The 24,714-nt window shown below is 36.6% G+C and overlaps 1 protein-coding gene across 2 annotated transcripts in view; it reads right to left on the bottom strand.

The window, feature by feature from the left end:
- Nucleotides 1-24,714, bottom strand: part of Egfr (epidermal growth factor receptor) — a 147,357-nt gene that overhangs the window by 71,077 nt on the left and 51,566 nt on the right. Inside the window, exon 1 of one of the 2 annotated variants that reach the window (XM_029309024.2) lies at nucleotides 12,238-14,103. The exons of the other annotated variant lie outside the window; for it this stretch is intronic. The gene's annotated coding sequence lies outside the window, so the exon portion shown is untranslated. Of the gene's footprint in view, nucleotides 1-12,237; nucleotides 14,104-24,714 lie in introns of those variants that run through there. 2 annotated transcript variants of the gene reach the window in all.

The following is a 24,714-nucleotide window of genomic DNA, read 5'->3' as shown; positions in this document are numbered from 1 at the left end:
AAATTTCAACTTTTCGAGTATCGATAAAAAATGTTTCCTACACAGGATCTATTTTTATCGTTTCTTGGGGATAATAAATGTAATTTTATATAGGCCAGATAATTAAGACACTTAATTCTTATATTAGAAATAAAAATAAAATTGATAGATTCATATACTATATGTATATATCGATGAACATTAATCCATCATTTAGTCGCTGCTTTTAATGCATCTTATAAAAAAAAACGCATTCGACAGGCATGCTATAAATAATTCCTTTTTCTCGAGGATCCGACTTTAATGCGCCGAACTTCGAGACAGGTGAACAACCCTGAAGACATGTATTCGTTCGAGAGGAGTTTAGATCGCGCGTGCCACGGCGCGTCCGCCATATTTTCCCTCGTCGCAGCAGCTGACTTTTCAGGAACGTCACACTCCAGATCCTCGAAGACTCTCGGCACTTTGTACCGACGAAGAGAGGAACGTAGAGTAACATCACCTTCGTGTGTTTACTTCTCCTGTAACCGGTTTTCCTCCCTTCCTCTTCCACCCTTCCTTCGCCCCCGCTGGACCGATGTGTTACCTCTCTCTTTTCCTTCAGCTTCACGCTCGTATGGGATGACTCTCTTCTTCTCTTTTCGCACATTCGCTCCTTCATCGTATCTTCTCTCTCATCTCGGCGAGTCTACGATCTTCTCTCCCACCTTCTTCTCTCCGGCCTGTCTTTCTCTTATCGTCTCGTCTCTCGTTCTCCTCTCGGCACCGCGGTATTCAAATGTCCTCGGATGATAAATATGGCCGTCTCTCTCGTGCCATCGGTCCGCTACGGGTAATTGCTGCCATTTCTATCCTTATCTGCGCCCGCGGTGCGTATGGTTCTCGCACGCACGCACGTACTTACTTACGGCGTGCACGTATGCACTCGCAGATTGGTTGCCTCCCCTGCGCGTGTGGTAACATGCATATTGGTATGAGCCCCTCGTGGCTCTTATCTCTGAGAATTTTGTAAAGAGGGCATGGATAAATCGCGCGAGAACCGCACGCAGAACTCTCTTTGTCTACCTCGTTCTCTCGCCAATGCACTCCAGGGCTCTTTTCGGGCGTCGGAGAGGTGCGAAGGAACCGAGAGGTCGACCTCGCAAATTATCCTCGGCGTCGGGATACAGCACGTTCAAAATTCGGTCATAGAAAAACAGGGCGAGCTTTGAAACTTTCTTCAAGTGTTCCTCAATTAGCTCCTTTTCAAATAAAGTTTCAGTTTTTCTATTGTCATCCTCACATATACTTTTGACACAAAAAAAAAATTATCTTTGTATTACACGTGCAGGCAAAGTGGTACTTTGTGTGCGTGTTTTCTGTGCGGAAAGCGGCCGATTTCCCACGCCGCTATCTAGCGGCGACGCGGTGAGTGAATAAGCCGCATTCAAAGCCATTGCCTACGGCTGAAGCAGTGGGCAATGCTTTGCTCACGGCTTTAGCCGTGGACAATGACTTTGAACACGGCTATTCCCGCCTTCGGCTCGTGCATCCATCTCCCGCATTTGTGACCAATTGTCAACTTTCCGCACTTGATACACAATATACTATTATACATAATTTCACTACATACTCTGCGTTATTTTGTTTCTCGTCATGTAGAATTTTATTAGAAGGGTTGGTTGATTAAATGTCATGTGCCATTTCACTTTGCATTTTAAAAAATACTGTAGATTGTCGGGTTACCATGAGCGCTAATATCGGTATCTCTAACTGGCATTCCCACGCCGCGAATCGCACGAGTGCAGCGGATGGCCCGCCAACTTGGCTCCGGCATTCACGATCGCGGTTGTATACCTCCGCATTGTGCATGCTGGCGAATTGCTGAGGTTTCGCGGGGTCTGCCCCGCGAATGAATTTCTAATCAGCGGCAATTCGCGTGTTCGTGCACTCGATGCATCGTGCATTAGGCGGAATACGAAGGCGTTCTTTGCCAATCTACCACAGGATATCGGAAGGAATTTTTACGCCCAATTGATAGCAATTACAATAGAATGTCTCGAAGAAGATGTAATAAATTGCCGATTGTGCGATCATATTTAACAAGAGTAAGATTCTTTGATATTACACTGAAAAACATTACTGAATTCGAATAAATATTTATTTCAATACTGCCTAATAAATCATTTATTTAAAACTGATAATATTGATTTGATGTGAAAAATATTTATTTAACATAAGAAAATCTTTTTCAAAACAGATAGATATTTATTTGTCTCAAATAAATGATTTATTAGGCAGTATTGAAATAAATATTTATTAATTTAATAATTTTTTTTAGCGTATAAACATGAGAAATAATGAGAATTTATTATATAACAGATGATTAAAATTTTATAATGTAAATGAATTTTCTAATGTCATTACTATCTAACTGTCTCAAAAATAAAAATTTACCTACGATATTTATTTAGATCTGAGATATATCAAATACGTCAGTGTAATAAAAATTGAGTTTATATAACATCAGATTTAACAGAATAAATATAAGGAAAGTACATATAAAAATTGTGAGAACTGTAACATTATAATTACGATAATAAATCCTCGCGGAATAATGCTCAATAAAATAATATAGTGTTTAACAGCGCTATATAAGTTTAGGATCAACCTGTACGTGCATGAGTAGCTACAGGGCAAACAGCGATCGTACCCATAAAGCTCTCGTGATTTCTTCGTGCACGGCATGTTGAATAACGGCGACTATTAGTGCCCTGTCGGTCATTATATAAATTGTCTGTTGAATACGGTATAGCATTTTAATATATTTGCGGACGTGAAAGATCAAATTTTGAACCAAGCTTTTTTCCAGTTCTTGGACCAATAATTATCCCAGCAAATTTCAAATATAAATAATATAGTGTCATTGCATAATTACTTAATTTTAAGGTGCAGTAAGTTGTTTATAAAAATATCGAAAAATCTAGTTTTTTAATAATAGATTCTTCGAAATACTTTGGTAAGACCTCAGCTTTGAATTCTAGAATTAAGACACAATTGTACGGATTAATTCTGTGCTAGTTTTGGATGGATACGCATCATCAGTATGATTTCTACGGTAGTCGGAGCGCTTCCTACGTTATGTCACGGCCGCGTGAATTTTGTCGTTGCTACCGTAGTTGCAGCTAACGGTTCTACTCGAGTTGACGGACGTGATAGAAGACAGAGACTCGCCGCGACGCGACGAGATTCGCTATTATGTCAGGATTCACTGACTCAACGAGCGAGAGGTGCCCCCAGTCAGCCGAGCGGTGTCTGTCTAGTCAAGATCGCCCACGCTCGGGCCAGGGTACGATTCTGTTGTGGTCCCTGCATATAGGCGTACAATCGGTGACGGGAAAACGCGTCGGATTAGGCAACACTCTCGCCATTTTACAATTGTCCCTGCCACATGTGGCACCTATTCTCACCGTGCGCGCGCGATTTCGACACGTATCTCTCTTTACTACAGACGTATCTTGCACGATTAATCATTAATGGAGGAGACGAAAAAAGAGGAGGGAGTTATGAAAGCGGAATTCGACTTTAATGAAACTGACAAATGTTCCTGGCGATCCCAGCCGATATATCAGACGAGCGCCGAACAAAATTTATCGCCCGCAATTGTAGGAAAAATTTCGTGAAATGGGAGTGTCTAAGAATACATTACTATGCTATGCTCTTTGTTTAATAGGACCAATGTGGTTATTTATCGCTACACTAATTGCTAATTTGATAATTTGAACTGTTGCATATGAGCCGCACCCAACATAATTAACCCGTTCTACCTTCATAAGATTGTGATAATTCAATAAGGTATGATTATACGTCATAAATAGACGTGATGTAAATACTATTAATACGCTGTCCTTCTTTCATCTTGACATACATTTTACGATATAATTATGAGTGAATTAATATATAAAGATAAGAGATTCTAAAGTTTATTAAATTGCCCTAAAGCAATAATGTACGTCAATAAAAGCTTTATCGTATATGCATTGAAAGTGATGATTTTTAGTGACAACATAACGAATTTATCTTGACTATCACCACTAATTTATAGTTCGCACTATTTCATCGGATGCTGGCAACTATGGTCTTCCATGCGAAGAGATTTCCGCATTCCTTAACAATATAATCATCGGCAATAATTTTCTCGCGGAAGAGCATCAAGCGGCGCGAATAAAATTCCTGACGGCGAACCCTCGTAAAGATCGACCTCTCAGAATCAGCGACACCATAAAGCAGGGGCACGCCGTTCCATGTCGATATCGGTTCCCTTCTTACTCCCGTCCCACTAAACCCTTTGGTGTTTACGTTTTACACGCCCGTGCACATACCCCAGGCGAAAGTGTGCACACCCATACGACCGCAGAGATATGTCATACGGGTGTGTGAATGTGTGAAACGGCGTTGCACGCACGTGGAACGGGCAAATATATATGGAGAACGATAGGCGATATAAAGTGGTAATGTCGCGAGCACCGTGAAACATAGCTGATTGGGCGGGTTTAGCCGTGCCTTATCGTCGGTTGCATGCCGTATATCCACCGGATAAAACACGTCGCATATATAGGGTGATCAAGGCGACGGTCCTCTGTCTCATATAATATGTGTATTACTTCTTTGATTGCGATTCTTCCTGACTCGTTACGTAAAGTATTATGTGAGATGCTCGGAGGTTTCCATGTGACGGGAAAGTTTTCCAACTGTAGCCTGGTTGCACGTCTTCCAAAACAGAATGTGCATTAAGATGCGGGTAGGGCGAGATATTATTTTATACATTTTTTAAATAAACGAAATAGTTTGCTGAAAACTCCGTTAATTATGAAAACTATATTTTATTATTGATTCAAGAATTTCATTGAAAAAAAAAATGATAAGAACACGTGATAATAATTTATTCCTTCGTATACGTAAAGTATTTAGCCAACATAAATATATAAAGAAAATATTAACAATTTAGTAACATTTTAAAAAAAAATATAAGATAATATAAAGAAATGTTCAGTTCAATAAAATTTCAAATTGAGACAAATGTTTCTCAATGTTAAAATGTTAAATTGCCGAGCACATTTTGATAATTAATAAATTAGTCTTTTGCATTCTAAATTAATCTATACTCTATTTTTTATATAATATATTTTATTTCCAGATATTTATATATCACCATTCTTTATACTATCATTTCACTTACTGCAGAGGAACGTTTCACTACAGACCTTAGATCACCCGATATATACGCTCGTGCGCGACCATATATACGCGATTACACGACATACATCCTCTCCATCATTCTCGCAGCGGTTTTTTTTCCTTCGCCGTTTTCCCTCGCGAGTCTATCCGTACGGTTAGCCTGCATGCGACTTCATCGCTGTTGCAGTTCATGAAACGAATATCTCGCACGCGTTATCTCGTAAAGAAGGAGAAATGGATTGCAGAAACTGACCATAGGCGTCACCAGAATTTTCCTTCAGAACTTATTCACAGTTAATATTTTACCCTAATAATTTTCTGATTTAATTGGAATGTCATAGCAAACTGCGTTGACAGCAACTGTACGAGTCTAAAAATTCAATTTTTTATTTAAAGCTTTATAGAAGCTCCGTCGCACGTATCTCTTACGATATGTTTATGCAGCCGCCCATGAAAGGTGGTCCATCGTGTGGATGCTTTATAGGCTCACGCGAGAAAATGTCTATCATGAGTACGAGCGGCGCAAAACAAAATTGGAAGGACATGAAGAGCTTTCTACACTATGGTTTATGGCGAAATTATAGAGAGATGACAAATGTTCGATACTCTGCTTTTCTTCGACTCGACGTTCGACTCGATGTTCTTGCAGTGCGTATCAATATTTGATCGTGATAAAATGCTTCGTTGAGATAACGTGACGACGGAGCTGGTTTAATCACAGACGCAATCCTCTCCAACTTGGTGACACTTAAAGTACAGACCGAACGATTTCTTTCACGGCGACGAGACCGTTTATTTCGACTGCCTCTCCCTTAAAACGATATCGAATCTTGGTTTGTGTTTGATTAATGTTTTATAATCAGACACGTCATGTAATATAAAATTTATAAAAGTTCGTAATATATAAGATTCTGTTTTTGTAAAATTTTTTAAGACATTTTAAAATTATTTTTATCGTGTGTCTAGAATATTATATTAAGAGATCATTAAGATACACGAATAATACTGCAATTAAACGATAATAAATAAAATACATTTTCATCATTCTATCTATAAATCACACAATTTACATATTGGATATATTTTTGAGATTTAATGACATTTACTTATAATTATTATTAAGATACGGAAATTTATATTTTATAAATTGTAAAATGCACTAGAAAACTCACGAGATAAATAAAATTGATCTCGTTTTGTTGGAATGATTAAATTAATACAATATATTTATATTAAAATTTTAGAAATTTTTCCTATTATAATTATAATATCCTATATAATTATGACGACAATTTGTGAAAACACGTGCATGTGTATATTATGTATAACTCTTTGCACTTTGCCAGAATAATGTTGTTGTATACCTGACGATAACGCTACTGCGCGCAATTCGATTATCTGCAACAGTCATTGCATTCGTATCGAGTATTGCGCGGTTCTTGTTGGACGACGGTTTATCTCGCGAATGTTATCAATATTTCCAGCCATATGTTCAAGTCAAATATTGCGAATCGTTGTTCCTTCCTGATAGCGTACGCCTGCTCCCGTTTGCCATTGGTGCTATACTTTTCTACGTTTAGTAAACTGACTACTATAAACAAACTTGATCAAATATACTGCTCTCTCGAATGCGAGATTAAACGAATCTGGAGTTCTATCGATTTTTTCTCAAGAGACTTGCATTTCTCACACCCAATTATACAAATATTATTTTCAAACTGCCAATATTTTATTCCAATCGTATTTTTCACTATTTAATCGATCATTTATACTCAATTTCAATCAATATCATGATCAATTTAATAAATAAATGAATCCTATTTCGATCTGCACGTGGTATTTGCAGAATTACCGCATTCCTTCAACTATACATACATACATATAACTCTTTGGATATTATTTACGTATATTTGATAATTAATAAGGTAGGCATAACGCAGAGGCATTTCATATGTGATTGCTGATTAAATTACTATCGATATCGGGGACTTTAATGAGCAGCACGTCAAAGCTGCGATGATAAAAGACTCCCGGCAACGGAGGAGAAATTCGAAAAATACGGATGCAGACCGTAACCACAGAAGTGGAATGTCAATATAACGCAACTATACCGTCATACCTATACGTCGTAGAAATAATACCGATTGCTTTACGACGTATCAGGACCACGTTACGCAGCCAGATCCCTATAACAGTGGAAGTCGTCATGCGCGCGAGAAAATGACTGCGACCCGTCGAATATATATACATACGTATGTATATGCATAGCTATGTGCCGTATGCCAGATGGAAAAAACAAACATTCCGTGATCGCTTAACCACGGCTGTCCATGGTGACTTTCGTTGAGTCTCGGTCGCAAAAGAGAAAGAGCGAGAGCGAGAGAGTCACGTGTTTAAATATTATATAAGCCTTCTCGCAAACATGGAGGGTGGTCGATATGCGCGACAAATTGAATCGAATAACTCGCGACGAATAAATACTTCCCATTTCGATTCGCTAATATCCCGTCGACGCTCTGATGAGATATCGCACATATTTTAATGTAATTATATGGATCGGCAAATATAACACGTCTATATGGATGTAATGACAGTTGTCACGTGCGTTCGCGTCGGAATTAAAACGAAAGATGTGTCGCATGATCAAACGGTTCTCATTTCACGGGACGTTTCTCCAGCATCGTTATTATCTTAATGAAGCGCCTTTATTTACAATTTGTTTACCTTGCTAATAGTAACCGCGGCGAGAAAAGAGAAGCTGGCGCACGCAGAGCGTGTGTAATCTACTTGCGGTTGCGGCGACACGTGAGACTTATGTGAACGCGATGTTGGACCGTTCGTAGATTTCGTGGAATTTGTAATATAAACTGCTCAATACTGCTATTTCTTGGAAATGTTAATTATGTGTCAACTAAGCGGAGAAGGCGTTCGAAATTTTTCTTGCGGCATATATTTTTAATTCGTGTAATTTGTAAATTTTTAATTAGACATGCAAACATTTATTGTGCATAAAATGAATAAAAAATGAAAGCGGGAAACTAATTCAAATTTCAGGCTATAGTGTAACTAATATGCACAATCAGTACTGCTTTTAATTTTTTTGTCATCACTGTAATTGCTATTTTTTCTTGCAACATACACTTTCAATTCGCATAATTTATAATTTTTTTAATTAGATACGCAAACAATTTAAATGTTGGAATTTAGTATAATTAATATGCACAATCAATACTGCTTTTATTTTTTTTGATGATTGTAATTGCTAATTTTTCCTGCAACAAACATTTTTAATTCGTGTAATTTTGAATTTTTTTTCTTAAACACGCAATATCTACATTTTTATGCATAAAATGGATAAAAACAAGGAGCTAATTTAAATGTTTGAGCACAGTGTAATTAACATGCAATCAATAATGCTTTTAATTTTTTTGATCGCTATAATTGCTAATTGCTTTTGAGCAAAGGGAAATGGAGAGCGCGAGTGTATTAGTTTTTTTTACTACGTACTACGTTTCTCACGTGCCAATGATATCTTATGCACATCCTACTTACGTAATCTGTTTAAGCGCGTTATCATTTCGTTCGTAGTCGCGGCAGCACAAGGAAACTTTGAGCGTGCTGCCTCCTTCAATCGTCGCAAGATTTGTAGCACGGGATCCGGTGTCTTTTGAATGCTGATTTGCATGACTGCATCAGTCTCGCGTTATTATCCTATCGTGTTACGTATCCTTGCACACCGAAGTTACCTACGCCGTGCGCGACATAGAGATCTCTGACCAGACATTAAAATTGCAAATTCTGTACAAGAGTGATGAGAGATCATGTCAGCTTCGTATTGCTCGTCTTAGCTTGCTTTATTTATCATTTGTTATGAAAAGCTCGGATGCAAAATAATGAAACGTGAAACACTTTTAATGCCTACGACTTTCTTGATGGCAAACAGTACCAGAAGGAGGCAAAACATGATGTTTTGCATTTAGATGGCGTAAAGCATATGCTGTTTTTTTTTCTACGTTGCTTCGTCATTTATAATTTGAATACTTGTCAGTATTAAGTTATAAAAATATTAAAGTCTTGTAACTGATAAATTCTACAAATATTGATATAGATTTCGTAGTATCTTATTTTTATGATGTCTGTGTAAATAAGATTTTGAAAGATAATTTTTTTTTCTTTGTCAATATTATACAAGAATTGTTATTTCTTTACAAATCTTTTATAATTTTTAGTGTGGTAGATATTTTATATATCTCCAATAATATTAAAAAAATCTCACTTGAATCAAATGACATTTTATTTTTATTCTAGAGTCTAGAACATTAAAAAATGTATTATATATGTTTATTTTCAATGTATTAGCGTATATGTATAATATTCATTTATCAATTTTTAATATTTCATATTTTTACAATTATACACAGAGAGAATTTTCTCTTAGAATTTATCCTGAAAATCATGGTAATCGTGGACAATATGCTATTGGAAGAGTTTTATAAGAGCGTTTCTGATTAATATTTACCACAATAAGATATAAAATATTCTCGATTAATTTTAGTATGTACCTATTAATATTTTTCATTGTGGTAAATATTAATCAGAAAAACTCTTATAAAATTCTTCCAATACCATAATGTCCACGATTACCATGATGTTCAGGGTAAATTCTAAGAAAAAATCCGCGTATCTTAAATATAAATTCCACGAAAAATCTATTTTTAAAATTAATTAAATAAAAAAAAATTGTTTTTAAATCGCGCAAGGAATTTTCCATTAGGCGTTAATGCGGCACTGATGAAGGTATTGTACGGCAACTCCAACAGCATGCTCTACTACTACTACCGAAGTAGCACGCGAACGCGAGTGCAACAAAGCTCTACCTCGACGAGCGCATTGTATCTTGGAAGACAAAATCATAGGGGATATTTCGCGCTTAAAGTGTCGTTTCGTTCCCAGCAAGGACGCCTCTCTTTCTGCCTTCGAAGAAACGCGATGCGTGCTCGAAACTATTCGCGCTTTCGCACGTCTGTCAAAGAGGTCTGTTTCCAGGCGACCGCCTTTTAGCGGTCGACGGCTAATCTTCGCGCTTCGCGAGAGACTTCGACAGTCGGCAGCATTGTTAGCTCTCCGGCACGACGATAATTACCAAGCTCTCTCTACGTAACGGTTCGCGGTAAGAGGCCAAGCGCTATCGCGCCCGGCAAGGATTTTTCAGCGCCTTTCTTCTTCCTTTTCGCGCCAATCTCGCGCGCGTTCCCGGTATAAATGTTCCTCTTGTTCCATTCGCGATCCCTCCACGTGGCTCACCTGCTTTAAGTGTGTCTAGTTTGCGTGTCGATTCGCACCTTTGTCGACAATCTTTCCGGAAAGCGGCGAGACCATCGATCAGCCGGTACAAGGACATTGGACGTTCAAGAAAGAGGAATGACCTCGATTTATTACATTCGGCATTCGACGATACTTCTAAGCGGTACTTTTTTTTCGTAACGAGGAGCTAGCACTCGGAAGCGAAATCGATGACGACTTATGATTTATGACGACGAGCTTGAAAACGGATGTTCAAAGGTGCCTTCTAATCTTTTAAAATGCCTCGTATTCGATCAAATAAGAAATCGAATAAAAGTGTCATTATTATGTCTCTAAAATATTAATTCTTAATAGCAATAAATAAATTATTACGCGTATAAAAATTATATTGTGAATAATAATTATTTCAAATCTAAACGGACGTTCAAAGGTGCCTTCTAATCTTTTAAAATGCCTCGTATTCGATCAAATAAGAAATCGAATAAAAGTGTCATTATTATGTCTCTAAAATATTAATTCTTAATAGCAATAAATAAATTATTACGCGTATAAAAATTATATTGTAAATAATAATTATTTCGAATGCATCGAGAATGTGATATTATATTTCTCACCTCATATTTAATAGATAAAAAAATTGTGGAAATGTCACCCTCGAGACCGAGTAAACCGAGTTGTAACTAGACGCGTACTACACGTTCGTAAACTATTACATAATCGGGATAAGAATATGCAACAAGACAGGTTAGCGGGAGCGCACCAGTGTCCCCTCGAGCGTTCGGGATCTAGCTTAAATTATCGGCGCATTCGAAGCTTATCGAGTAACCGCACGCCGGGGCGATAAATTATCATTCGTTATTATAGGCCGTTAATTACGACACCGCTGCGGGTGTTGCGGTTTCGCTTTCTCGGCGCGCGTCCGATATAGAGTGCGAATTAGAAGTGGATCCTTGGTGCCCCGTAGGGGTGCTAGCCTCGAAATGGAAGTCTGACGGGGTTTCGGGCCGGACTCGATCTCTCTCGCGGATAATAACGATTATTCCCAGTCGGGACTATCATTCCGCCCTATCGAAGCGGCGAGACAAGAGGATCGAGGTGCCCGGAGGAACGAGAAGTAATGAAGCTTGCAACAACCAACCATTACTGTTCGTCCGAACCATTAGCAGGCGAGCTTTGAAGCCGTTGAGCGGCAATAAAACAACACCTGATCGGTGTCCACCATTATTATTTGCGATGAAAAATGTTAACGCGTTAATATGTAGATATTTGAACCGTCTTAAATAAGGAGGCCGATGTTATTGAGATATATTTCATGAATTTAATTTTTATGATATATCAGAATGTAATTTGAAATTATTACACTGAAAAAAAATTATTTATTTCAACACTCTTTTTATACATTATTTATGCGAAACAAATAATATTGATTCGCCATGAAAAAATATTTATATTTGATATAAGAAATCTTTTTTCAAAACAGATAAACATTTATTCGTTTCAAATAAATGTGCATAAATATTTATTTGAATTCAATAGTTTTTTTAGTGTACTTTGTTTAATACAAATCGAAATAAAATTCTTCGCGCCTTGAGAATTTTTTTTCCAATTTCTTATAAGCTTCAATAAATGCATATATATGCATACGAGATATAAATAAATTATTGTATAGCTCCTTAAAATTAATTTCTAAAATTCATGCGCCATACTTTTTTATAAATGTTAGAAAAAATTACTCACCAGCTGAGCATATGCAACTCGATGAATGTTGAGCACCAATCATGTAACTCGAACGTGTCTCCTGTCCGGTGTCTGTGGCACAATCCTGAGAATAAATTACATCTCTGCCACGCATGACATGCACAGGACCCACAGGCGGCGGACGTGTGTCGCGAGTAAAGTGCTCCAAATTGTTCCTCCGGGGTGACATTAAGCTCGTCAAAAGCGATAGCGAGATATCGACTGTAACGTATGCCAGATTATCTTTACGACAGATCTTGCAACGCGACACACAAACGCAACAAGAAAATTACGCTATAGCAATAATCCGATGTATTTCGCGATCTGATAGATACAACATTGATATGTAGACGTATTTTATATAATTTGACTATTCTCGCAGGATAACACCGCGCGACCTTATTTGTCTCAAATTTGCAATATCTGCATTTTGCATGCAAATCCTCTTTTTAAGAATATATAAGTTATATATCGCTATTAATATCATTCAAAGCTAATAATTGTTGGCGAAATAGGAGTCCTTATCCCTTTTGGTAAATATAATATTTTAGAATTTTAATTACAAAAAATTGAACAAGTGTAAAATAAAGTATTTAAGAAACATTAATTTATATGTATATAATTATTGAGACAAATGCGTATCGATTTACATGCAATCATGCGTGGCAAAGATCCTCGTTCTGTTTTCCACAAAGAAATCTGTAAACAATCTAAAAATTTAACATATTCAAGAATACATCGCTTCTCTTTAGCTATTCTAACTGTAACAGGAGGAATTGAGTTCACCGAGGAGAATATTCTCGCATTGAAAGGCTGCAATAAAAAATTAATTAAAAATACCCGTAATTATAGTCCGATTGATCCTCCCTCAAAGAGCATGCTTGCCTGTTGTAACATTTATTTCGCGCTCGCTCAGTCGAAAATTATTTGATCCGCGGGTTTTAACCGCGGTACTCGTTCCTGCGCTTGCGTCGGCGCAATATATAAAAATTGCCGTTGCCTTAATTAAGACAAGAACTCGTCGTGAGGCAGAATCCTCATTGCCGAGTGCGCATAACAAGTCGATATATTTCCTTCCATCATTCTTTTTTCCATTCCAAAGAATCTCGGATATTTCTGTGCGCGCAGCCGGTATGCGGTCCCGGAGATATAAACAGGATTCTCGGATAAAACGAAAATTTCTCTCAGGAGCTCCTATTGCCATCTTTCTCCCTCCTTCCTTTCCTCGTAGGCAAGCGAGAAAGAAGAGAGAACTCCTGCAGCACATCTGCTAGGTACCCACGATAATTATTTACATCAGATAGAATCTCGACTGGGACTCCGCGGCGAGGAAACAAAAGAATCCGCCATTGGCAAGGATGCTAACTAGGCAACAGGAGGAAAAGGATTCTGAAAGGGATGCTGCGCAGCTTCCCCGTGTTTCACTCTCCTTTTCTTACCGACGATTCCGGGTGAGAGTCTCGGGCGAAGGGTCGAGATGAGGTCCTGAGAATTCGTCCTTTCACGGAACGGATCGTTGATCAAGAATATTTTGAGGAAGGATCGTGAAACGCACACTTTACGATTTATCTCTCTTCGGTATCCTCCTCCGTGAACTCGATCGGGAATCGTGTTTTAAATTATCTCACTTAACCTTGGATGTCTAAAATAATTTCAAGAGATTGCAACATCTTAAGTAACATAGATATGATATAACCCAGCAAACACCGATATATAATTGTTACATTGTTATAATAAAACGGAATATAACAGGTAATATAACGTGTACGTTACATGTAACATCCATGTTAGTTGTAATTTCCCACTCATAGATGTAACATTTTAATATAACATATATTACATTGTAGTTATATTGTAATTATATATACCAAATAGCACATTGATGTATTGATAAGTCAGTGCTATCTTGAGATATAATGACAATATAACTACAATGTAATATATGTAATATTAAAAATGTTACATCTATGAGTGGGAAATTACAACTAACATATACGTTACATGTAACATGCTTAAGTATATAACATTTATATACTGTGTTTACTGGGAACTAAAAATTGATTTAAAGTCTGAAATGTTCGATATATAAATTAAGCATAGTTTATTGTTGCAACGCTTTTAATAGATTTAAAAATCATATAAAAATTTTAAAAATGTATTATTATAGAACCCATGGTTAAGTATCTGAAAATAATGATTTACATAGTATATACATATGATTATTGCAATTATGTAGAAATGAAAATATTTTCTTGCGAGCATCGGTGAATATCATTGCGTTCCTTCGTGGAAGGAACCTTGCTCCGAGGATTAATGAAGGATTATTCTCCGAGGAGAACGAGCGCTTTGTGCACGTTGCGTCGTGCGTAAACTTCGTTCGCAGGCTCGTCGTGTGCGTGGACTGGCCATAAAGCCGTCGCCGGATAGACCCGTAGATAAATAAAATACTCACGGGGCTGTGAGTCGTTGTAAACAATGTTGCTGCGAGTGAGCTTGATAATAATTGAGGCGGTTGTTCGCCGAATCGTAAATTCCTACGAAGGACTTTCGTTGTAAAAATGGCGTCCATGGTAAATATGACGATTTCGAACTATGTGTAAAGAATCGAGCGTTTCGTCACGTTTCCATCACGTTGACGTTGCGCGATAATAACGAAAATCGCTGTGAAATCATGTATTTTCCGCTCGAAATCCGTGAATTAATCGAATCAATGATCAGCTGTATTATTATATCAAATACTTACTTAAAAAAAATTTCCCTCGAAATCTCTCGAGATACTTTGTTTTCTCTTGTTATTTGGTAATATAAATTTTATTAACATTAAGTAAATTTGAAATATTTATGCTCAGAGTTTTTTATACTAATTATATATGAGAGAAAAACAGTTGCACGGATGACGAAATATTGTTTTTAAATAACGTCTGAATAATATCACGGTCGACTATTTTCGTCCGGCTAATTTTTTCCCAAAAATTCTCGAGTAAAAGCGGTCTCCTATCGGTGAATAATCCGCTTTTTTATGAATATTTAATGTTATACACGGTTTCTGAAAAATCCCATGATACACACGCGCATATAACCAGATTATATTCTAGAAAATCCAGTATTACCAGTAGCACTGGTTTAGCGCCACATTCGATTATAAATATCAAAGTTGGTACCGATGTTTATATAACACTTGTAATCTCTTAATTGCTGTAAAACTAATGACTTGATCGCGTGAAATGGTTCATTCCGTTTGAGAAACGAAAGTAAACGTTACAATAAATAATTTCTTTCATTTATTTCATAATCGACGTGTAAAATAAAAATATGTTCAAGCTTTTCGGAGCAGAACCGTGCAGAGATTGTCTTCAAAAGCGTTTGAAAAAAAATCGCAAAGACATCGATAGCAACAACGATCGAAGAAATGAATTCTCTGTTCTTGGAACAAAGAACGGTAGTTCTCGCTGCGGCGAGACCCGAGTTGTAAAACAACTTGTAAAACGCGTAGCCAAGATGCGTCCTGTCAGCCCGGGTTTTGCGACCCGGGTCCTAATCTGCTCGGCAAATCTATCGGCTTGCCAAGAAAAAAAAAAGATAACGACAGATTATACTTCGCGACAGGAACAATAAATAAAGAGGTGCCTGCCCGGCAAGGATTGGACAATTCTGCATTTACATAAGTGCCAATCGTTGTATCACGCAGAGTATATATGTATTACCGTATGATATATGATATATGTTAGATACTGTGCTAGATTTACCAGACGCCATTCTAAAGAATAATCCGACTCACAGCTTCGTATTAAAATGAATATATGTCAGTTGTGCGATTTGCTGCAATAAGCATTTTCATTGTCGCAAATTCTGTACTTACGCATAGATTATTATATTAATTTATCGAATTTTATTTTATTTGTAGATTCTTTATAGTATTTGAAAAACATCTTGAAAATCTCTATATGTCGCTTTTCTTTAAAAAATATTTCTATTTCGATTGATTTAATTTCTGTTTGATGTAATTAAAAATGATTATCTTAATATAATTATCTCGTTGAATGTAGACTCAATAATAACAATAAAAACTTTGAAATATTTATATATACTAAATGCAAAAATTACATAAATTACGAAAATAACTGTGATTATATATAAAATATAATAAGTTAGTATGATATTTTCTATAACATAACGAATAGGAAAGAAAAAAAAAATTTTTCCTAGGAAAAGATATCCGTCAAGACATAGCAAAGACTTATAACTAACATCGAAATATTTATAGGGTGTGAATTTTCTCTATTTTCGACAGATTCAGCCGAGATAGTTCACCAACGAGAACTTGTGTCAATCTCGGTCCAACACGTGTATCTATCAGTTTTAATCTATCCTGTCGATCTAATCAATCTCTCAACACACCTAAGAAAATTGTTGTGCTGCCACCCTCTTCCCCGAAAACTGACCACTATAACTGTTGTATTTTTAGCCCACATTTTTTTGGAGCCCTCGACCGGCCCTCTTGACCGCTAACAAACCTTTTGATGGTTATCTGTCGAGGCGGGTGCATTATTGTCCCTGAGGTCGGCCCAGGTAGAACTTGACCCACGAACTTACCTGAAATAGAAAAGAGGAAAAAATTAGTATAAATAATTCATTGACGTACGCATTAAATTTAATCTAATTCATTATTATGAAGAAGGGAACGTTCGAAGGGAAAAGAGAGTGGATCCGATAATATTTAAAACAAAATGCTAACGTCACTCTGCATTCGGATAATTTATAGACGTTAGATTATTTATAAACGACTATGATCTGAATTCTATTCTAATTCTAAATACTCGATCATAATGGTCGGGTTTATTATTCACTAGCTTAACGAGATCGTCAGAGGAAAAAAAAACGCTATTTAATATTCATATTAACCATGCAATCTCGCAACAAGTTCACATTAGTTCCCGTCAGGAAGACCAGTCATCCTCTCGGATTAATAAAATAATTTATTGCACTTTCTCTCTCCCAGGCCACCTACACCCGATGCAAGAATACGTCGTGCTTCTCCCAGGATTCAAGAAGTGCGAGACGCATTTGCATTCGTCGCTCGTGGACACGCATTTTTCGTTAAACGGTCCGCTTAGCAGCATCCGTTTTTAGCACGCGAATTACGTCGTGGGATACATTTACGTCTGAATCGCAGAATCGTATTTTTAAATGTTTAGGGAGATTTTAGAAGTACCCCGGAGGCATGCGGTATGGACGTTAACGGTAATCGGAGGTCGTAAGGACCTCCGGCGGTGCGCCTTTATCTCTCTCTTTCATATACAGCCGGGAATAAAATATTCCATCGAGCTTGTTTCGGTCAGTGCCTCCTTCGACGTCCTTGCTATCTCTTCCCGCTAATGGATCCTGTCGATTTCTCGTATACGAGAGAGAGAGGGAGAGCTCGTGCTTGCGCTTTCGTTCCACAAGATGTACATAATATAAGTGTTCAACAAAATAATGATAATTGTCTAATTTGAAATCAATTTTTCCTTGAAAGAAATTTATTAAAAATTGTATTCGATTTTTTACCACAATTAAAAAAAATGTATATACATATAAAGATAGGAAGATTATTAAAATACACTTGAAAAATGTGTCAAGAGCATCGTTAGACAAGATGGCTTTATTTTCGTCCGATTTCTTGAACGCTTCGATTTGAAATCAATTTTTTCTCGAAAGAAATTTATTAAAAAGTGTATTCGATTTTTTATCACAATTTTAAAAAATGTATATACATATAAAGATAGGAAGATAATTAAAATACACTTGAAAAATGTGACAAGAGCATTGTTAGACAAAATGGCTTTATTTCCGTCCAATTTCTTGAACGCTTCGATTTGAAATCAATTTTTTCTTGAAAGACATTTATTAAAAATTGTATTCGATTTTTTACCACAATTTAAAAAAATGTATATACATATAAAGATAGGAAGATAATTAAAATACACTTGACAAATGTGTCAAGAGCATCGTTAGACAAGATGGCTTTATTTTCGTCCGATTTCTTGAACGCTTCGATTTGAAATCAATTTTTTCTCGAAAGATATTTATTAAAAATTGTATTCGATTTTTTATCACAATTTTAAAAAATGTATATACATATAAAGATAGGAAGATAATTAAAATACACTTGAAAAATATGTCAAGAGCATCGTTAGACAAGATGGCTTTATTTCCGTCCGATTTCTTGAACGCTTCGATTTGAAATCAATTTTTTCTTGAAAGAAATTTATTAAAAATTGTATTCGATTTTTTACCACAATTAAAAAAAATGTATATACATATAAAGATAAGAAGATAATTAAAATACACTTGAAAAATATGTCAAGAGCATCGTTAGACAAGATGGCTTTATTTCTGTCCGATTTCTTGAACGTTTAGATATCAGGATCGATATCGGTTGGCAATCGTGATAATCACCGAGCTATCTCTCGTCTTTCTCGTAAAGAGCATTACCGGGATCCATTCTCTCTTGGAGTTTCTTTCCCTCTCGTAAAGTGCATCGGTCCTCGAGATCGAGATGCAGAGTTATAATTGCCTACTCGGCAAGTCCAACATTCCGCGCGTTAAAGTTATCGCGGTTGAATCGCCGCATGCGCCATGACGCCGCTTTCTCTTCTTCTTTTTTTTCGTCATCATCTCTTCTCTCTTCTTCTTCTCTTTCAATATCCTGCCCTATCGCGACCCTCTCGGTCTCGGTGAAAAGGATAGCTATCAGGAGGATCTCAGAGAATTATTGGTTTGGCTATCCTGCAGGAGTTCGAGACCACTTAACATCCTTTTACGCGCGTTTGTGGAATTCAGATATGCATTATACAATACAATAGTTGTAGACTTACAAAAAGAATTGTGGAGAAAATATTTTTGTTATTATTGCTTTATATTTGATTTTGTTGTGCATTGTAAAATATAAAAACTTTTAATATCTCTATTACTTTATAAAAAAATTGCATTTATTTTGTGCGTTAACATAATTTAATATTGCATTGTTTAATTAGCTATGTAATGTTTTCTTCCTGCGACTTTTAATAATACACACTAAAATATGTATATATAATATACATAAAAGAAAAAATTGCATTTATGTGATGAAGATCAAAGGTGAAAGACTAAAATATTAAGTATTGTGTATTCTTCGAGCTTTTTTCTTCGCGTTCAATCGCTCGCCTACATGTAGGCATTATCGATGTTTACATGGATCGTTTAGAGGCCACGTCGGTTCGCCTCTAATTAGAATAATTAACGAAGGTGCCTGGCTACGAATGATCGTTTCTCGTCCATTATTCCACATCATTATATCATGCCATAACTCCCCACTTTTTCGTAAACGCATGCATATCTTCCTTCGGATCAAGGGAAGACAAAAACGGCTTTTAGAGGACGAGAGCGAAAGAGAATCGATGTCGAGACTAGTCGAGAGACAATCGGTACCGCATTCTACCGTCATGTCAGATGCAAATGTATCTCGAGAAACTGTTGGGTTTCAGGTGGCAGTTTCCCAGTGTCATTTTGTATATTCCCGGGCCGTTTCTTTAATCTACAAAGTAATTAATTTGAAATGCAAACCGATGCTTTTTGTGTGTTCCTCGCGAAAGAAACGTCAGAGACGGCCATTTTTATTGATTATCGATGTTCAGCTTTGAAATGTTGTATATATAATATATGTTAAGAGTCAACATTTGCATAATGTGCTCGTGTTAATCGTGAGAATATTATTTTTTTTACTGATATAATATAGAAAATATCAAAATGTATTATCGTTTACTATTTAAAAACATTTTATTATACCATATTTGAATAATTATCTTGTAGCTTCTGCCACATTTAGAATAATAAAACCTGCCATACACAAACATTGAGTCAATTCTTTACGACAATATGTTAAATACATGAAATATATAGAAAGAGAAATATTTTGTCAATCAATAATATTTCATCCTTTATATTATTATAATTTAGTAAAATCAATGTATCTGCACAATATAATAATTAAACTTAATATTTAAACATTAATTAAAATATCTCAAACAAAAAATAAGTAAAAATAATTGATCATAAGATTACAAAAATATTTGACAAATCGAAACTCGTGCACATAAATAAATGAAAATTAAAATCGATATTAATATCGAAATAAAATAAAATAAAACAGAAGAAAATTAAAGTTGACTGACTTTAGACAATCTAGTAAGTACGGATACTTATTCGGTGCTGAATGACTAATTCAAATCGTCCATATATCTAAAGCTATTTCACTGTTTGCTAAAATTCGTATCGCAAAAATGTTTGCACAATATAAAGATTTGCGATTCGTTCAGTTTTCTCACGGCAATTGTTCAATTAGACAGTTATACATAAATGGTGAACACACAAATACGTCAAGAACGCAAGTAAACCAGCGATCGTTACATACTCTCCCTCGCGAATGAATCGACGTTTGATCGCGATAATAGTCTCGCAGTTAATATTCTCCGTGGACCATGCATCAGGTAGATACGATATCGGATGAGTCAGCCATTGTTGTCCTGAAAAGTACCGATCGACCAGCCCTTACTCGTGTCGGACCACCATCGGCCTTCGAAGATCGAACAAGAGATCGAACTTGAAGAAACGGCGCAGTAAAAGCCAATCTGGCACGGGGCGTGATAGCGATTTCCTCGCAGATCTCCGTCTCAGAAGCATAATCGATCCTACGAAAAGATACGATTGATGTATCGAAGCGATGACCTGGCTAAAATCCCTTAATGAATAAGCGAAGCGACGTAATTAAAACGCCCGTGCATCTCATCTCGTCCATTATTGCCGCCGAACACATTTCTAACGATCAGACAGATTACTAATCAAATTATGCGTTAAAATATTGTACAGTGCAAAAAACATTGCATGTAATTATACATTTTTTTCGTATCTTGAGAAATAAAAGAAATGGTTAATTTAATTTTACCGATTATTTAAAAACTGTGCTAAAAATATTGTGAAATAAATCTTGAAGATATATAAGATTATGAGTTATCTTTTAATTTTTTCATTGATACAACTACGAACGAAATGTTATCATTTTCCGTATTAAAAATTAATTTTCTAAAAGTCGGGTACCAGGTCACATCGCTGGTTACGTATATATCCTATTTATACTAATGTAAGCGTATTTTTTTTTTTATAAAAATTATATGTGTGATCGTTGATGCATATCTAACAAGTCAGATGCCAGGGGATAAACGCAATCGCAGAAAATACAGGTTTATCGATTTCCAACCCTCCGATTGCCTTAAGGTTTCGTGCACGAGCAATTAATGCTCGAGAGGTGTGTATAGGGGAGTGCATAAATAAGTCGCCGTAATGCGGGATAGGCGGTTACGTGACCTAGTAGCAATGTATCAATACAGGGGACATACTGCGGGTTACTTCATCGCACAATGCGACAGTAATTTCTCATCTCGCTGATCCTTTCTCCTTTTTCCTCTCGCGTCCAACATAACAGCTTAACAATGAATCTAAGCGCGCGCGACATTTATATACATACATACATCATGCTGCGAATATTATGTAGATATGATTTCTATCAAACAGAATAGTTTGAATTACACTTGTATTTTTTGATATTATTATATTCATGCACGGAGAGAATTTTAGAATTTACCCTGGAAATCATGGTAATCGTGAACAATTGGAAGAATTTTATAAGAATTTCTCTGATAAATATTTATCACAATAGAAAATATTAATATGTACATAGTAAATTTTATATTTTATTGTGGTAGATATTACTATTTTTATTGTGGTAAATATTAATCAGAGAAATTCTTCCATATTGTCCCTGTATGACTTTCAGGGTAAATTCTAAGAGAAAAATCTCTCCCTGTGTATTTTTGATTTTCTTATTATATATTAATTATTAAAAAAATGTTTTCAATAGGAACTCTTCGAAGGAGGAACTTTTGTAACAATTTTTTTGTCACTATAAGATATCTTCGCTCTCAGGAACTTTCGCTACTTATTTATAACTTTCTCATTTCAATAAGAGCGCGGTTTTGCATTGTACTCCCGTGAAGCAATCGCATCCGCGAAGGAACAATGAATCGAGAAGCCATTTCGAACCGCGGTTCGACGTCTTCGAGTTCCGTCTCTCTCTCTCTCTCTTCTCGCGGAAAGATGTAGTTCTGAGAACAACAATGGAGCCGGCTCACCCGGTATAGCAGCTGCGGCTCGTGAGCGTCTCGGAGCAGCCTTGGAGCCGCGGTTATGATGTTCTTGTTATTAATTTGTTTTGCGCGCTACCCGCAACACGTCGTGCGGAAACCAGTTTCTTAAGACGTATAGGATTACCGCGCGGCACGACCTGAAGAACCTACCGACAGCTTTCGGACGAGTAACGCTACCACGGCGAAAGCTCGGACGGTTCTCCAGGCGGTTCGGAAATCTCGCTTATCCCTCTTAATCTGAAAATCAGTTTTGGATTTTGGGAGGGAAGCCTTTGCCCACCGAAAGGATCTCCTTAAAGTATAGTTTCCCTCGAAAAAAATATGTATTACGATTAAAGTGGGAGGGCACAGATTGGATATATCATGGTACATAATGTATCGTTGCGAACGTTCAAGCCTCTGCCTTCGTCAGTTATTCCCGAGAGATTGGCTAGTGGAAGTAAACAGGAGTTATAATTGAAATGTTATTAACAAATAGTGAAACAAGACACGTGTGTTTATGAGAAAATACGGTTGGCTTCTTATACTGTACATGAAAAACCTTCTTTAAAAAATGTAAGAGTGTTCTCTTTTGAAGAGTATTTAAACTTAACGCTGTCTTAAAGCGATGTAATTAAATGTTACATTATTTTTACCTGAAAATCTTTCAATTTTAAATCACTGATATAATGAATACCTTTCATGTCTTGCAATTTTGTTTTCTTAAGCTTAAAGTTTTTATTTATAATAATTATTTCGAGGTTCTATAAATAACGCAACGAAAAAAAAACCAAATACGTATCCTTTCCATATATTCATCTGTACTTAAAAATTTTTGTCAATCAATATAAAAATCTCTTTAAAAGTAACGCTTGAAAAAAAATGTCGCACGAATCGCGCTTGAAAAATACCATGTAAATCGAGAAGAAACGTCGTGCAATCGTATGGACAAAACCCGCTGGAGAAAAAACACGTCGTTTTACATCGGATTAGGTTTCGCTTTGTGTGCGATGACTTTCGGTTCCTTAAAATAATGCCGACGTGGTATTTCAAGCGCGGCTCATTGAGCTGAACCGAGACGAATCGACGAATGCGAGCGCCTAGAGAAAAAAATGGGCAAAGTGTAGCGCGTTTATATGAATGTGGGCAGTTTCTGAAGACGGGATTCTCTCGAGAGACATGATATAATGCACGTGAAAAGACCGCGGAAGAGATTGTCCTGACACAGGACGCACAATAGAATATGTAGCGTGTCGCGAGAGCGCAAGATTATGTTTGTGAGAGAGACTATATCATCGAAAGACGCAGCTATCATCTGTGTCGCGCGGTCGCTCTGTGTTCCCGTTATCTTTACTTATTCTAACCGGGTTGAGGCAGGAGAAAAAGACGAGAGGCTTCGGACTACCAGGACTACGGAGAATATAAGCGTATAGCGGCGACAAATACACGGTACTCTGGAAAGTCAAACATATGGCTAGAATTTCAATGAAAGAAGAAGACTCGTAACCTTTCAAATAGAGACCGTCACGAAAAGTACATTTAACAACGTCATATTGTGTCACGTAAGTTATGTGCAGGATCATATAATAAATTACACATTTTTTCGAAAGAATGAATCCATATATATTTGTTGGAATAAAGTCAGAATTCTTTGGCATGTGAAAAATCTCGTGTAGGAAGACCTGTATTTAAATATTAAGATTTTTTATACAATTTTATTCAATGCAAATTCCGCAATTTATATATATATATATATATATATATATATATATATATATTCATCAGCATTTATATATATGTTACTTTAGTTATAAACTGATTTGTGGAAACGAATGAAAGTCGAGGAAGGCTGGGAATCTCGAGTGTTAAAGCAGGTGACGGAACAAGCGTTAAAATGCATTTCGGGATACGTGTTTTCGCGACATTTACTGATCGATCGCGTATCCCAAATGTTCTCCGTCTTCGAGAGACAGACTTCCACTCGCGGTGATTATAAAGACAAGTCTGGGACGGGCTCGCGCAAAAACCTTAAAAGGTTTAAAGACTAAAAATCCGGACTGCGATGCACGAGGATACCCTGTTTGCGCCGGTCTTTTAGCCATTATTTATGAATTTAGTGCGCCGAAAAAGGCTCGTCGTCGGATCGCGAGCCAAGTGCGCTCTACGGATTTCAAATCGATCCGCGAACCGGATAAAATATTTTATGGAGAACGAGCTTTAATGGCCCTCGCGTCGGACAGGCCTCCTTCACGTCTGCGTTGATTTGTGGTCAACATGA

This window comes from Nylanderia fulva, unplaced genomic scaffold (genome assembly GCF_048542155.1).
Source record: "Nylanderia fulva isolate GAGA-0341 unplaced genomic scaffold, ASM4854215v1 Scaffold19, whole genome shotgun sequence".
Classification (NCBI taxonomy): domain Eukaryota; kingdom Metazoa; phylum Arthropoda; class Insecta; order Hymenoptera; family Formicidae; genus Nylanderia; species Nylanderia fulva.
This window is presented reverse-complemented; position numbering and strand designations above follow the sequence as displayed.